At 39.4% G+C, this 18,013-nt stretch overlaps 1 non-coding gene across 1 annotated transcript; it reads right to left on the bottom strand.

Moving 5' to 3' along the window:
* Positions 1 to 8,821: 8,821 nt before the first annotated feature.
* Positions 8,822 to 8,925, bottom strand: LOC138831310 (U6 spliceosomal RNA). The gene has a single exon (XR_011373233.1). It is a non-coding gene; the product is annotated as a U6 spliceosomal RNA (small nuclear RNA).
* Positions 8,926 to 18,013: the final 9,088 nt, after the last annotated feature.

Here is an 18,013-nt window from a genome sequence, read left to right as displayed (position 1 = left end):
TCCAAACTCGCCAAGAGCACCTGTAGGAGCAATCTGGGCTGCTCAACTCTTCCAAAGACAGGAATTGCCAGTGATCTAAAACAGAGAACTGAGAACTCTATATTTGTCAGACCAGCAGCTGGAGGCCGGCCCTCAACAGAACCGAGATCAGGTACAGATTCTCTCTACCAGCAGAGAAACAGCAACCAAGAAAAGACAGACACTTATTGACCAAAACAAATTTTCAGATTAGTCTCCAATAATCCCTGAATCCCCATGCGAAAATCAGAAAAATTACAAGGGTTATCAACACCCAGGATAGCAAGCTATCCCCAAAAGCCAGCAGCCACCCAGGGGAGAGCCCTAGTGGGAGCAAAGCAGGAATGGAAGACAAAAACTACATCCAAAATATGCTGGAGGCAATGACTCAGGAAATAAAGTGAGAAATAGACCAGAAAATTAAAGATCACAGGGATGAACTATCAAAAGAGATGCAGGATCTAAAACAGGAGGTACGCGCAAAAATAGAAGCAGCACACACCTCACTGAGAAGTGATATCAGTGCAAAAATAGAGGCAGTATACACTTCATTAAAAGGTGAGATCAGTACTTTGAGAGTGAACATCAAATCCATAAATGAGTCCATTTCTTCCATGCAAACCACAATGGAAGCCACAGTTAACAGAGTGAACGAAATGGAACGTAGAGTGTCAGATACAGAAGACAGGATACACCAACTGGACCAAAACATTACAGATGTGGAAAAATCACTTAAATTATGCCAAAGGGAAATTCAAGAGCAAGCAGATAGGGTCAAGAAAGTTAACCTTGGTATAATTGGAATGGACGAAGGTGAGGAATATCAAAGCAAGGAAATGTTACACCTATTCAACAAAATAATCAGTGAAAATTTTCCCCATCTCAAAAAATAACGTCTTACCTACGTAACAGAAGCCTATAGAACACCTAGCAAGCAGGATCCCAGGAGAAACACTTCTGGACAAATTATAGTAAAAATGGTAGATCTGAATAATAAGGAAACGATCTTGCATGCAACAAAAATGAAAAAGGAGCTATACTACAATGGGAAAAAAATTAGGATCACTGCAGATTTCTCCACAGAAACACTGAATGCAAGAAAGGCCTGGGAAAGTAACATACGATCCCTGACAGCCAATAACTGTCAACCCAGACTGATATACACAGCAAAGCTAGCATTCACATTTGATGGAGAACTGAAAAATTTTAATAGCAAAGAAAAACTAAATGAATACATAAACATTAAGCCAGCATTACAAAGAATTCTAAGAGGGGGGACACAACCTGAAGAAAGCAACCAGAAACAGGGACCTGGACCCAGACAGACATCAATAAAAGTGTAACTGAGGAAGCACAGGAGGAAAGGAAAGAAGAAAACCTTAGGAAAATAGGGAATCACAGGGACCACAATGCATCTCTCTATACTATCTCTTAATAATAACGGGCTTACTTCACCAATCAAAAGAAAAAGAACTGCAGATTGGCTCAGAAAACATGACCCATCAATCTGTTGACTTCAGGAGACCCACCTCTCAGCCAAACATACAAACTGTTACCTTCAGGAGACCCACCTCTCAGGCAAACATACAAACAAATTCAGAGTGAACGGCTGGAAACTGATCTACCAGTCAAATTGACCCAGGAAGAAAGCAGGTGTAGCAATCCTGATATCTAACAAAATAAATTTTTCATTATAATCAATACCAAAAGACAACGACAGACTTTACATATTAGTACAGTGAACAATCAAAGAGGTGGATATTACTACCATCAACTTACATTAGTGCACCCAGATATGTTAAGCAAATACTCTCAAACTTACAGAATAAAATAGATCCCAATACGATAATACTAGTACACATTAACACCCCACTTTCTCCAAAGGACAGGTCTGCCAACCAGAGGATTGGCAAAGAAGCTACTGAATTAAATGAGGCCATACTTCAAGTCCAACTAACTGATATCTACTGAGTATTTCAACCTAAAAAACACAGTACACATTTTTCTCAGCAGCTCAAAGAACTTTCTCCAAAATAGACCATATCATAGTTCATGCAAGGAATTTAAGCAAATACAAGGGGATTGACACAATCCCCTGTATCCTATCTAACCACAGTGGAATGAAGCTAGTTCTCAATAACAAAGTATATTGCAGAAATTACTCAAAAACATGGAAATTGAACAATACACTTCTAAACAATGCCTGGGTAATTGAAGAGATTAAAGAAGAAATTAAAAAATTCCTACAACTCAATGAAAATGAAAACACCTCTAAAAGAAACTTTTGGGACACAGCAAAAGCAATCCTGAGGGGCAAATTTATTGCCCTCAGTGCCCACATCAAGAAAATAGAGACAGACCAAGTAAATAATCTCATGTTGCAATTAAAACAGCTAGAAAACATGAAAAAATAAAACCTAAAGTTAGTACATGGAGCCAGATAACCAAACTAAGAGCAGAGATTAATGAATTAGAGAATCAGAGACTAATAGCCAAAATTAACCAAATAAGCTGGTTCTTTGAAAAAAATAAATAAAATTGATGGACCATTGGCAAGTTTAATTAAAAAAAGAAGACAAGAAACCCATATTAACAGAATTAAGGATGCCATGGGAAAAATCACAACACGTACCCAACACATCAACAGAGCCAAGGTCAACAATCACATGATTATCTCCACAGATTCAGAAAAGGCCTTTTGATAAAATTCAACATTCATTCATGCTAAAAGTTCCAGAGAAAATAGGAATAGAAGGAACATTTCTTTAAATAATAAAATCCATTTATGACAGACCAATAGCCAATATTATATTTAATGGGGAAAAGCTACAACCAATTCTCTTAAAATCCAGAAAAAGTCAAGGATTCCCACTGTCTCCACTCCTCTTCAACATAGTTCTGGAATCTTTAGCCAGGGCAACAAGGCAAGAAAAAGACATTAACGGGATCCGCATAGGGAAAGAAGAAGTTAAACTATCCCTTTTTGCAGATGACATGATACTATACCTTCAATATCCCAAAACTCCATCCCCAAACTCTTAGAAATCATATATCACTTCGGCAAAGAAGCAGGATACAAAATCAACCCACAAAATCAGTTGCCTTCCTGTCCACTTACAATGTACAAGCAGAAAAGGAAATAAAGGAAGCAACCCCATTCACAATAACCTCCCGAAAAATTAAATATTTAGGAATTAACCTAACCAAAGATGTAAAAGAACTATTTAATGAAAAGTATGAAAAGTTATAGAAAAAATTACAGAAGACACTAGGAAATGGAAAAACTTCCTATGCTCTTGGATAGACAGACTTAATATAGTGAAAATGGCAATACTGCAAAAATTTATATACAAATTCAATGCAATTCCTATTAAAATACCAAAGATGTACATCTGTGAAATACAGAAAACAGTCCCAAATTTCATATGGAATAACAAAAGAACTAGAATAGCCAAAACAGTTCTAGGAAATAAAGACAACATGGGAGAGATATGCATGCCGAACTTCAAACATAACTATAGAATTATAATAACAAAGACTGCATGTTACTGGCACAAAAACCTGAAGACAAGTAGAATAGAATAGAATATCCAGAAATAAATACACATGCCTACAGTCAGCTGATATTTGACAAAGGAACAAAAGACATACAATGGAAGAAACACAGCCTCTTCAACCACTTGTGCTGGGAAAAATGGGCGGCCACATGCAGAAGACTAAAAGTGGGCCCCAGCCTATCACCATGCACCAACATCAACTCAAAATGTATTAAAGACCTTAACATCAAACCTGAATCTGTGAAACTACTGCAGGACAGAGTAAAAGGGACACTTGAACTTATAGGCACAGGAAGGAACTTCCTGCACAGAGTCCCAGGGTCACAACAAATTGGAGAGAGACTCTTCAAATGGGACTACCTTAAAATAAAAAGCTTCTGAACAGCTAAAGCTATCACAACCGTGCTAGAAAGACAACCAACTAATTGAGATAAAATATTTACCAGCAATATAACAGACAATGGGTTAATATCCAGTATATACAGGGAATTCAAGAAACTGATCTCTCCCAAGACTAACAAAAAAATTACTAAATGGGCAAGGGAACTAAAGAGACTTCTCAGATGAGGAGATAAAAATGACAAAGAAACACATGAGGAAATGTTCAGCATCCCTGGTTGTGAAGGAAATGCAAATAAAGACAACCCTGAGATACTACCTTACCCCAGGCAGAATGGCCCACAAGTCAGCCAACGACAAATGCTGGAGGAGATACAGAGAAAGAGGAACCCTATTACACTGCTGGTGGGAATGTACACTTATACAACCTCTTTGGAAAGCAGTCTGGAGTTCCTCAAAAAGCTAATTATTGACCTCCTATAGGACCCAGTCATACCACTTCTAGGCATCTATCCTGAACAACAGGAACCAGTATACAAGGACACATGCACCTCCATGTTTATTGCAGCATTGTTCACAATAGCCAGGATATGGAAAAAACCCAGATGTCCCATCATAGATGAATGGATCCAAAAATTGTGGTATCTATACACAATGGAATATTATGCAGACATTAGAAAGGACAAAATAATAATGGCATTTGCATGGAAATGGATGGAGTTAGAAGAAATCATGTTGAGCGAAGTAAGCCAAGATCAAAGAGACAAATGGTACATGGTCTCCCTGATAAGTGGATGTTAAATCCAAAATGTTAAGTGATATGACAAAATTAACAGGACTTAAGAAACAGAGAGCTTCCACTCATCTGGTTGAATCACAAGTAAATAACTCCATGCTGCTGATCACATGTATGGTATATATATGTACACTGAAGGGGATCCAGGAAGACAACACAGAACTAGAGTGAATCAGGGAAAAACATACAACAACGGGACCAATTAGCTGCACAGGACATTGACCAAAATGAACTAAGCAACTTAATGGCAGCAATGGGAGGGAGGGAACAAATGAGAAAGAGGGAACAGCTGATGCTATGCAAAACAAAAGAAATGTACATACCACCCAATGTGGAAGAAATAACTGTATTGCAAAGCTCATAGAACTCATAAATGTTATAGACCATGATAGACAATTTGCTCCAGGAAAGATAGAATGTGTTTGTGAGTTTAACTGAGCATCACGATCCCACAATAGTTTGAAATTTGGGAAATTATGTAATCACTTAATCACAATAAAAAAACAAAAACAAAGGCTGAGCATCAGTTGTTCATGCCTATAATCTTAGCTACTCAGAAGCCTGAGATCTGAGGCTCATAGTTTGAAGCCAGCTGGGGCAGGAAAGTTCAGGAAACTTATTTCTGGTTAACCACCAGAAAGCATAAGTGGAGGTGTAACTCCAGTGTTAGAATTATAGTCTTGAGTGAAGAAGCAAAGGGAGAATGCCCTGGTCCTTGGTTCAAGTCCTATTTTAAAAAGTAAGAAAATAAAAGCATGCTATACTTCTCAGGCATTTGGAAATATCATTCATTCTCTAATGATGAGGTGGGGGCTGGATGACTTATGTCGAACTTGCCTAGGCCAAGGACAAAAATAGACTTGGTAATTATAAAAGGCTATTCATAACCTAGTTGTTAAGATTCTTAAAAAGAATTGAATCTGAAAACTCTTGTAACTAAATAAAAAAGAATATTTCTAGTTTAAAAAGCAGTGACATTAATCAAGATGTGTTGTATTCATAAACTGCTTTGAACAACTACTTAAAGATAATAATAATAATAATTAGTAGTAATAATAATAGTAAAAGGCCTAGGGGGAGACAGGCTTCCTGCAGCCTAAGAGGGTAAATTTTCTGGAACTACTGCCAGACACTTTTCCTTCTGTTTGTTCAAAATTGCAATGTGTGTTTTCTGAACATAATATACATATGATCATGAAGCCTGAAAAAAATTAACATGGCAAAAACTGCAATACTGAACCACAAAAATTGAAAATGCAATACTCATCAAAATCCCAACAATATTCTTCAATTCAGTAGAGAAAACAATTCAACTTTAGTATGGAACTACTAAATTACAGATGAAACAGAAGACTTAGAAATGAACTCATGGGCCTATATTCATCTTACACACACACACACACACACACACACACACACACACACACACACACACACACATAATGGAATTCTATTCACTCATCTGAAAAGATGACTTTTCACTAGTCTTAAGGAAAATGAAAGGTTGGGGAAAATGATACTAAGAGAAAAGAGAAAGGAATGCAGACTCCGAGCAATATAGGTTTCATGGATTCATTCATAGTAGCTAGAAGGTGCCCACAAATCTACAAGTAAACAAGACAGATTATTCCTCGTCCCAGATAGAATGACGTTTATCAAGAAACTAACAATAGTAAATGCTGGCATGGATGTAGCCAATTGGGAACTCTATTACACTGTTGGTGGGAAATTAAACTTGTTCAACCACTGTGGAATGCAGTACTGAGTTTCCTGAAAAGACTAAACAGAGATCTCTTTTAAGACTCAGTAATTCCCCTCATGGGCAGTAATCCAACAAGCTCACATGAAAGCTACCAGCATAACCATGTTCAGGGCCCAGGCCCAGAGTTTAAGGACTGGAAAAAATGTTACCATAGTTGTTTTTTTTTCCCCAAATATGAACCATTTGCCATAAGATACCAAAACATGCCGGGTGCTAGTGACTCAGGCCAGTAATCATAGCTACTCAGGGGACTAAGATCTGAGAATCACTGTTCAAAGCCAGCGTTGGCAGGAATGTCTGTGAGCCTTTCATCTCAAATAAACTGCTAGAAAACCGGACGTGGCACTGTGGCTCAAGCAGGAGAACACTCGCCTTGTCTTGTAGTTGACAACGACAGAGCCCAAGCCCAGAGTTCAAGTCGCATGATGGACAGAAAAAAAAAAAAAGATACCAAATCATTCTATTAGCAGTAGTTAGGTTAGGACTTAAATTTAGTGGGTGATAAAATGGCTTCTTTGTTGAATGATAGGAAAAGATGTAGGCAATCCAAGAAAAGGGAGATTTTTCGTTGTTGTTGGTCGAGGGGTTTGAAGTCTGGGCTTGGACACTGTCCCTGAGCTCTTCAACTCAAGGTGAGTGCTCTACTTCTTGAGCCACAATGCCACTTCTGGTTTTCTGGTGGTTAACTGGACATAAGAGTCTCACAGACTTTCCTGCCCAGGCTGGCTTTGAATAGCAGTCCTCAGATCTCAGCTTCCTGAGTAGCTAGGATTACAGATGTAAGCCACTGTCACCAGGCTAAAAATGGAGATTTTTTAGAAAAGAAAATCCACTTCTTCACCTGTGTCAAAACCTCAGATATCACTATTAGAACATTTCATCCTCAAGTCATTTTTTCAGATATCTGTTAATTTTCTCTTTTCCTTCATGTGGGAATACTGCGGTCAATATCATTTCAGCTGTGGTACTGGATCAATTGTATGGTAATTGCTAGCATCTAAATCAAGAACTGTTACAGGAAAAGAAATGAAACCCCCATTTGGAATAATTGTTTTCTCTTTTTATTACAAATCAGTGATTGATTACTTCCTAGTGTGATATTGGACGTCCAAACAGAGTGATGGCATTTTATTTCTCTTCAGCCTTCTCTCACATGTGGTCAAATATTTAAGAATACAAATATTTCCATTGATAATTCAATAGCTGACCTCTAAGAAAATGTGCATTTCTGGACTTTGCTCTCTTGTCCTTACATGTGCAGGGTTTCAATGATTTGTATGTTCTACAAGGAATTCTATTTTCCAATCTTTGTGTGACCAATTTTAGTCTCTCTGATCAGTCTTTCTGACTCTTTCTCTGGAGTCTCATTTCAGTCTGCCTCATAATATTAGTTATTAGCTAAATAATGTACAGAGGAGTCACATTTGCGTGAGCAAGGTAATGAGCAAGGTAAAAAAAAATGTTACCTCCTCCTTTATTTTTCCCCTACCATCCTTTCCCTCCCAGCTCCATAAGTACACAACCCTCCTCCCTTACCCCACCTAAATTGTAAAGTTCATTTTTCAACATAGTGTCTTGTGTATCTCATGGTTACAATGTGTCAACCTGTACCCCTATTTAAGCATTTTGTTTTCTTTCTTTCCCCTCCACAAATTAGAGGAGCGTATATAGAAGATGTAGGCGCACCAACTTCAAATACAGTGAAAACAGGAGTTATAGCAGGAGACAGGAACATATAAAGAAACAAAAAAATCACATCGCACATTATACGTATGTTAGAAACAATAGCAAGAAAGAAAAAACCACTTGTGTCCCTATCTTGGGGTTCATGTCCCTTAACATCATCCTATCTCGTCATATGCAGATAGCTTTTGACCTTTTCTTCTTAACCCAGACAAATATTAGTTATTGAAAATTAGGGAAACCATGGGACCAATGTTAATTTGGACGTGGCTTACTTCACTTAATATAAGTTTTTCCAAGACTTTCCAGTTACTAACAAATGGGGCAACGTTATTCTTTCTGATGGAGGCATAGAATTCCATTGTGTATATATACCACATTTTCTTGATCCATTCATCTGCTAAGGTATTGGGGTTGGTTCCATATATTAGCTATCTTAAAGAATGCAGCAATAAACATAGTTGTGCTGGTAGCTTTAGTATGGTCTTGTTTGTGATCATTTGGGTAAATGTCCCAAAGTGGGATTGCTGGGTCATAGGGGAGCTCTATGTGGAGTTTTTTGAGGAACCTCCATACTACTTTCCAAAGTGGTTGAACAAGTTTTGTACTCCCACCAAGAATGCAGTATGGTTTCCTGGTGGCCACATCCCCTCCAGCATCTGTTGTAAAAGTATGGAATGCTTCAGAAATTTGTCTGTCATCCTTGTACATGAGCCACGCTAATCTTCTCTGAAATGTTCCAATGTTTCTGCTATGCATTTCATTTTGTACTCCTGAACTTGGCGAGTGATTTTAGGTGTGTCTACAACAGTAGAATCAGCATAAATCAAGCCAGCATTTCTTCATTGAAGATACAAGGAAAGGACACAGGTTGCCACATTGTAACAATGAAATATACAAGACACTCTATGGGAGGGGTGAAGCGACATGTTGGGGAGGTATGAAGGGGCGGAATGGTAGGGGAAAGACAAAGGAGGGGGTAACAATGCTCAATAAGAAATGGACTAATTACCTTACTTACGTAACTGTAACCCCTCTGCACAGGGACTTTACAATAAAAATATAAATTGAAAAGATACAAGGAAAACTTCTGTACTTATAGGAAGTTGTATTTGTCACACAATATCAGCAAGGTATTGGTTTTAGGACCACAAGCATATTAAAATTTTGGATGCTCTAATTCTCTACATAAACACAGTATATTATTTCCATTAGAATCTGCCCACAACCTAGTGCAGGGTAATTGCTAAGAAAATTTTTACTACATTCTATGTTTGTAATGAAAAATAAAATTATATGCACTATTGACTGATACCATTTTTTTCAGATAATATATTTATTGTGAAAATATCGTACAGAGGGGATTTTATTACATGGGCAAGGTAATGAATATATATACATATATGTATATTCATATATATACATATATACATACATATATACATATACATATATATATAATGTTTTAAAATCAAAATATTTTACATCCTTTTTAAAAATTTTTTATCATGAAAATACCATACAGAGTTGTTACAATTACAGAGGAAAGGTAATGAGTACATTTTTATCAAGCATTATTGCTTCCCCCTTGGTTTCCCCTTCCCTTCATATCTTCCACCACCCCCCAGCCCCTCCCCGACCTGCCCAAAGTTGTAAAGTTCGAATTTCTGCATAACGACTTTTACATCTCATGGCTGCAATGGGTCCAGCGGTATCCCTATTTGCTTTTGCCCTTCCCATCCACAAACTATATCAATATCAAATACAATGAAAGCCGGGGTTATACCATGGGGGAGGGACATAGAACACAAAAAAGCAATCATCTTTTGAATATGTTTGAAACAAATGCAAGAAGGAAAAAAATACGAATATCTATATTGGGGTTCATTTCACGTAAAATCAACTTATCTGACCTTTTCTGCTTGTTTCAGACATACACTAGTTATTGCAAATAAGGGAAACCATGGGACCTATGTTTCTTTGGGCCTGGCTTTCTTCACTTAATATACTTTTTTCCAAGTATTTCCAGTTCTTAACAAATGGGTCAATGTCATCCTTTCTGATGGAGGCATAGAATTAATTCCATTGTGTATATATACCACATTTTCTTAATCCATTCATCTGCGGAGGGGCATCTGGATTGGTTCCACATCATAGCTCTCTTAAAGAATGCTGCAATAAACAGTTATGTTGGTAGCTTTAGTATAGTCTTGTTTGTTACCATTTGGGTAAATGCCAAAAATTGGGATTGCTGGGTCATGGGGGAGATCAATGTGAAGTCATTAGAGGAACCTCCATACTTCAATAGATACAATCTATTCAACATCAAACAACTATGTACTAATGGGTTAAGAACAGAAAAGAAGAATTTTGCAAACGAGAAGTTATTAGGTTTAGAGAGAAATGTGGGGAAAAGTAGGATTAGAGGGATGTGGTAGGTAAAAAGAGAGTGTATTTGACCAAGTCCTAATTTCAGAGAGGGAAATAGCTTGGGCAGAATTATTTGAGAGACTTAAAAAAACAAGAGAAAATGGAAAAACAAAAATTTAAATACAAAAAGTGAAACACAAAAATTATGATTAAAAGTTCTTAAAATTATAAAGGTAGAAGGAGATAATACTACTTTTAAAGAATTTAAGCCTAAGAGGTTTTGAATTGAGTAATAAATTTCTGGGTTAAATATGTACACAGGGGAGATAAAGTCTAATAATCAATGACAGGTATGTATCTGAGGATGAGCAAAACAGCAACTCAGTCACCCAAAAAGAAGAAAGGGAAGAAAAAAATGAAAAAGAAAAAAAAAGAAGAGAAAAAGAAAAAAGAAAAAAATGACCAAAAACTCAGTAGAGATTAAAACACACACCGACACACACAGACACACAGACACACACAGACACACAGACACACACACACACACAGACACACACAGACACACACACACACACACACACACACACACACACACACACACACACACATACCTAAAATACAAATTATGCGAGGACAAAAAAGATTAATAGAAAACAATTTTTAAAATATAATTTTAAAACTTTTAAAAATTAAAAATTAAAAAAGGTATAAAAAAGAGTTCTTTGATTGGGGAGGGGGGGGGCTGCGTGCATGGGAAGATCTTTTATCTTCCTTGTGTCCTAACGAATCTCTTTGTGGAGTCTCAGGTCTGCTTGTGGTTACTGTCTGGTCTGTCTTGATTGGTTACTTAAGTCAGTTTGTTTGAGCAGGCAGAAAAATGCTCTGTTTTACCCAGGATTTTGTGATCCTCCTCCTCGCTAGTTCAGTGGGAGAGAGATCTGCTTTGATTATCACAAAAGAAGGAGATGGCAAAGAAGGAGATGGCTGTTTCTTCTAGTTTGGAGATGGTGTGATGAGGCTAGGTTCTGGGTAGAGTTGAGGCCTTTCACCAAACAGTAGCTTTTCCCTGAGGGGATAGCTTCTGATATACTCACAAAGCCCAGCCTACAGCCATTCTCAGGGTTTATGTATACTGAATTTCAATTGTTTTTCTAGGCTGCTGTAGGGAGGGGCAGCCTCTGGCTCTGTTTACCCAGAAGAAAGCCACACCTGTAGGGGCCGAGGATCCTCTGTTTGGGCTTGGTGACTTTCCCTTGTGTGGAGCTACGCCTGGAATGTCAGGTCAGGTTCCTGTGACCTGCTAAATGACTCCAGTTTTCTTCCAAGGCCTGAGTTGTTGGTAGCTCCTCAGCCAGGCCTCTGTCAGTATCAAAAATGGAGATCTCTGCTGCTGGGGGTGGGGAGAGGTGGACTTCCCTCCTTTGCTTCCTGAGAAGGAGTGAGGATGTCAGGGTTCTACTCACGCTGGAGTGTTGGTTCCGTGGTCATCTTTAGTCTGTGATCTGCAGGATGAAGATATTTGCTCCTTGTCAGTTCTTGCTGGTGTTGAGTAGAATCCACTAGCTCTCTGGGTCTGGTGCCTTTGTCCCGGATTCTCTGTGTTTATGTAGTGTGGCTATGGCCGCCACCACCACCGCCTTGGCACAGCTGCAAGCAAGTGCTCAGGTCTGTCTCATTGACTCAATTTTTACTCTCTGGCCAAACTCTCTGTACAGTGATAGCACACTTGGTGTGATTCTCTAGGCTAAGACTGTTCACTAGAACACTAAACTGCTATCTATATGAAAAATTGACAACCTCCAGCTTCATTTCCACAGTCTTCATTCAACATTCATGAGTATATTTCTTATCAAGCATTGTTGCCTGCTCCTTTGTTTCCCCTTCGAATCCCTTCAAATCACCCTCCTTCCTAATCCACCTCCCAGCCAAAATTGTAAAGTTGATTTTTTGATGTAACATCTTGTGCATCTTATTGTTGCAATGGGTCCAGCTGTATCCCTATTTAAACAGTTTGTTTTTGCCTTAGCCCTCCACAAATTATATCAACCTCAAATACAATGAAAGCAGGGGTTTTACCGTGGGGGAAGGACATACAAAGCAACAAAGAAATCATCTCATAAGTATGCTAGAAACAATTGCAAGAAAGAAAAACCATTTGATTCCTTATCTTGGAGTTTATTTCGCCTACCATCAACTTATCTGACCTTTTCTGCTTGTGTCAGGCATACTAGTTTATGCAAATAAAGGAAACCATGGTACCTATGTTTGTTTGGGCACAGCTTACTTCACTTAATATAATTTTTCCAAGTCTTTCCATTTCTTAACAAATGGGCAATGCCATTCTTTCTGATGAAGGCATAGAATTCCATTGTGTATATATACCACATTTTCTTGGTCCATTCATCTATGGTGGGACATCTGGGTTGGTTCCAAATCTTAGAGCTATGGTAAACAATGCTGCAATAAACATAGCTTTGCTGGTACCATTAGTGTGCTCTTGTTTGTGATCATTTGGGTAAATGCCCAAAAGTGGGATTGGTGGGTCATAGGGGAGCACTATGTGGAGTCTTTTGAGGACCCTCCATACTACTATCCAAAGTGGCTGAACAAGTTTACACTCCCACCAACAATGCAGTAGGGTTCCCTTCTGACCACATCCCCTCTAGCATCTGTTGTTATTAGAGTTCTTCATTATAGCCATTCTAATTGGAGTGAGGTGGTATCACAATGTTGTTTGGCATTTCTCTTATGGTTAGGGAAGTTGAGCATTTCTTCATGTGTCTATTGGCCATCCTTCTTTCTTCTTCAGCAAAGTTCCTCTGTTAGTCTATAGCCCACTTATTTATTGGGCAGTTGTTTCTTTGACGATTTATTGTTGGGGCATTTAATTTTCTTAGTTCCAGGTATATTGTAGATATGAGACCCTTGTCCATTGTATGTTTAGTGAAGATCTTCTCCCAATCTGTGGGCTTTCTGGTGATCTTGCTAGCTATGTCCTTTTCCATGCAGAAGCTCTGCAATTCTATGCAATCCCATTTGTCCAACCTTTCTTTAATTTGTTGTGTTTCTGTGTCTCTTTTAAGAAAATTTTGGCCTGTGCCAAGGAGACCTAGGGTTTCACTTATTTCATCCTTTGAATTTTTTAGAGTGTCAGCTTTGACTCCGAGGTCTTTGATTGTGGAGCACATGGGCAGTAAAGATGGTGCTGAGGGGGAGTTGTGTGGGAAGAGCCCAATTTGCTTTGCATTCCATGACTAACCATCCCGTGGAAGCTTAGGTGCATGATAAGGTTCCTCTTCCTCCCCTCCCATGCACACCTGGTCTTTTTTGCTTTAAAAAAGAGCTTGCTATGAGTTAATAAATGAATTTCCTGCTTCACTTGACTCACTGCTGTGTCTATTTGTCTCCCTGGCTAAGTGAGGCCACGGAACAGGGGAGCAGCCGCACTTACCTTTCCTTGGACCCCATCCGTCTTTTGTGGGATGGACAAAGACCCAACATCTGTCACCCAATGTGGGGCTTGAAAGGAAAAGATACCGGCAGAGGCTAAGCAGTCTCACAGGGTAAGTGAAACCCTTAGTATGGGTAATGCTATTTCACAGAAGTAAGAGGAAGAGGCAGCATTAGGCCTAGCAGGCATAAAGGAGGACTTGAGAAGTGAGAAGGAAAAGGAATGGGTAAAATTCATCCAAGAATGCACTGAAACATGCACAGTGGAAATCAAAATGAGGGTGAAAGTTACCCCCTCTGACTCAGGTTCCCCGGATGGTCCTAGGTCCCCACCCTATTTCCCCGATTGAGGGAGAGGTACAGCGTCCTACGCAACCTGTGAGAAGGACCTGCAAGACTCGGACCCCTACCAACCTTCCATGGAGGGGTTGAGGGGTGGGGAAGTAACCTAATTGGAGGCCTACCCTGGAAAGGAAGGGCCACCCAGGACCCCGGACCCTGGGCCACAGGATTTGCTTCCCCAAGTGTATCTGGTAAATCTGGCCCATGGAATGGTATCCATGGGAAGCTAAAGATCTTAAAGAGCTCCACAAGGCAGTGCCGGAGGATGGTCCAAACTCTCCTTGGGCCCAGACTTTATTACAGGACATTGCTTATCACCCATGTGTCCCCAAGGACTGGCTGGATGTGTCCAAAGCCTTCTTCACTTTCACTTGTTCTCAGTTTATTAAATGGTGAGCTTTCTTTAAGGAGGAATGCAGAGTGCGAGTGGAGAATAACTGGCAGGCTCAATCTGTGATACCTATTACTTATACCATGTTAAAAGGGATGGGGAATGGTACTCCACTGGCATCCAACATGCCGCAATACCTGGCCCATACCGTGATCAGGTGATGCAGGCAGGACTTGCCACATGGTTCAAACTGGATGATGGGCCCACTGAGTCCCTCATAGCAGGAGTTACACAAAAACCTGGTGAGCCTCTAGTTGAGTTTGTAGATGGAGTTGAACAGAGTATTAACCACAAGCTGCCAGCAGGGAACCTCCAAGATCATTTTGTAAAGCTGCTGGTCTGGGAAGAGATGAATGCAGACCACCACATGGCCTGCATGGGATTGAGAGAGTGTTTTCTGAGAAGATGGCTGGTGGCCTCACAGAATGTGGGAATGCAACAGCACCAGTCCCAATCATAAGCTTTAGCTTTACATGCTCAGACATCTGCAATGACTGTGGCTATTACTCAGGCACTGGCAGCCCAGGGCCAAGGAACCCCAAGACCATCGGGGAGAGGGACTTGTTTTAAATGTGGGCAGGAGAGGCACTTTAAGAGGGACTATTCACAACAATCCTCTGCCAACTGGCCCGAGGGGTCCTAACCTCCCCCTACACCCTGACCCAGGGGCACTAAGGGATACCATTGGAAAAAGAATTGTGGATCCAAGTTTGATTTAGATAGGAAGCCCTACCTGGGTGGAGTGGTGGCCATTGATAAAACCTAAACTTGTAGCCCTCCACCTTCTGGTGGAGATAAACCTTGGGTACATATGCCCTTCTATGAGTCCTTGGAACACACCCATATTTGTTATTCAAAAGGCCTCTGGGGCTAGGTGTGTGCTCCAAGATCTATGAAAGGTAAATGAAAGGATGGAGCTAGTAGGCATCCCTAAGAGGTATGCCCTGGACTCCTGCTATACCTTCACAATATACCTCGGTGTGATTGATATTAAAGATTGTTTTTTTCAATCCTCCTGCATCCGGATGACTGCAAAAAGTTTGCTTTCTCCATCCCTTCTCTTAAGTTTTCCCTGCCTGATTGGAGGTTTGAATGGATGGTGCTGCCAGAGGGAATGGCAAATAACCTGGCCTTTTGCCAACAATACTTGTCCACACTTCTAGGGCCTGTGTTGGGTTCAGATACCTCCCTTGTGTTTGCCTACCCGGATGATATAATCGTGGGGCACCAAGACCTAGGACAACTGGAGGGCCTTCTGGCCCAGGTTCACACCATATTAAGAAAGGGGGGCTTCACCATAGCACTCAATATGATTCAAAAGTTACCTCCTTTTAAGGTGCTCTGGTTCCACCTTACCTTGACTCAGGACAGTCTCCTTAAGCCTTTGCTGGATATTCCAACCTCTCTGACCTTAACCCAACTTCAGAGCCTTTTAGGGGAAATCAATTGGCTGTTGCCATGGGTGCCTGTCCCTAAAGATAGTGTGTGCCTTATATGCCCTACTAAAAGGCAGGATGCACCAAGAAGTTATTACAATTACAGACAGCCATTGGGCAATATTTTTGCAGTTCCAAAAAGCCCTGGATGAAGTTTTCCTGAAGAGGAATTCTATTTTTGAGCCCATTTCCCTTTGGTGGTTTGGAGGTGTTACATTGATTTCTGCAGTTTTAATTCAAAGGGGGGACCCATTAGAGTGGGTTCACACTCCCCTGGGGGCACACCTCAGGTATAATCTCAGGCAGATCAACTTGCAGATGCTATCGTCAAGGGAAGGACCCAAGCCCAAAGACATTATGGTCTTGAGCTTCACTCCAATGTTTTTCTTTTGGGGATGGCAGACATTGAGCAGCTCACTTAAGCCAATGCCTCATCTTGCTCTCTCCTTAGAGGGTTTCTAGGACAAATTGAGTCCCACCACAACTGGTTCCTTTGATTTTTTTAAAATAAGAGTTGTAATAGTTATGAAGGAGTATCATAGTAATTTTGAATTGCATTTCTCTAATGACTTCTGTTCCCAAAGCTTAAGCCAGCATAGAAGTAGCATTAAACACAACTTTGTAAACCCACTGGCGATTTTCATGGATTTTGGAATACATGTCTATTCAGAATTTGTGCCCAGTTTTAAGCAAGTTTCTTGTTAATCTCATCTTTAATCTCTCTATACAAAATCAATAATTAATTCAATGTAGTAGAAAAGAAAAAATTAAGTATCTCCTAAAAATTATCATTTTTCAATTACGTGACATTGCTTAAATCATTTTCTGTTTACACTTGAGATTATATAAATTAATTTATTTAGACCTTTTACAAGGTTATACGTATTTTATTTATTTTACATTGATTGATATTTCCAAAGCCTGTGTGTTTAATTTTCCTTGGTGTATTTCAGTATCATGTAGCTCATATTTCAGAGTGAAGAATAAATGGAAGGAAGCAAACAAAAAAATACAGTTCCTCTCATCTGATGAAGCCTCTACAAGAATGAGGAAAGAGTTCATCCTTCTAAGGAGCTACGATAGGATATCAAAAAGTTAATTCATTCTAATAGGTCTTCATTATCTTTACAATGTAGCGTAAATGATTTAAAACACAATATACTGCTCAGATACTTATATGTTTTATCAGGTTTGTATATTTTCATATGGATTTCACCTCAGTTGTAATTCCTTCATTATTCTGTCCCTGATATTTTTACACTATCAAGACATAAGATCACCAGTTTGATTTAGAGCATGAGAAATTATCCATCTGGCTTCCTTGGAAGCAGTGCATATTCAATTGATAACATTATTTCTGGTTGCTCATTACATGTAATGGTTTCTGTAATACATATCACATTCTACGTAGTATTTAAAAATCTGCTTTGTTAACAATATTATATGGATAAAATTGGGGGAATAAACTCTTCCATCTCAGAACATTTTTATATGTTTTTAGTTGTAAAAGTACTGTACAGAGGGGTCACAGTTACACACACACACACACACACACACACACACACACACACACACACACATTTTCTTGATCCATTCATGTACTGAGGGGCATCGGGTTGGTTCCATATCTTACCTATGGTAAATAATGCTGCAATAAACATAGTTGTGCTTGTAGTTTTAGTATGGTCTTGTTTCTGATCATTTGGGTGAATGCCCAAAAGAAGGATTGCTGCGTCATAGAGGATCTCTATGTGGAATCTTTTGAAGAACCTCCGTTCTGCTTTTCAAAGGGGTTGACAAGTTTACACTCTCACCAAGAATTCAGTAGTGTTTACTTCTGGCCACATTCCCTCCAGCGTCTGTCATTGT

Source organism: Dipodomys merriami, unplaced genomic scaffold (genome assembly GCF_024711535.1).
Source record: "Dipodomys merriami isolate MVZ:Mamm:240054 unplaced genomic scaffold, mDipMer1.0.p SCAF_1917, whole genome shotgun sequence".
NCBI classification, from domain to species: domain Eukaryota; kingdom Metazoa; phylum Chordata; class Mammalia; order Rodentia; family Heteromyidae; genus Dipodomys; species Dipodomys merriami.
This window is presented reverse-complemented; position numbering and strand designations above follow the sequence as displayed.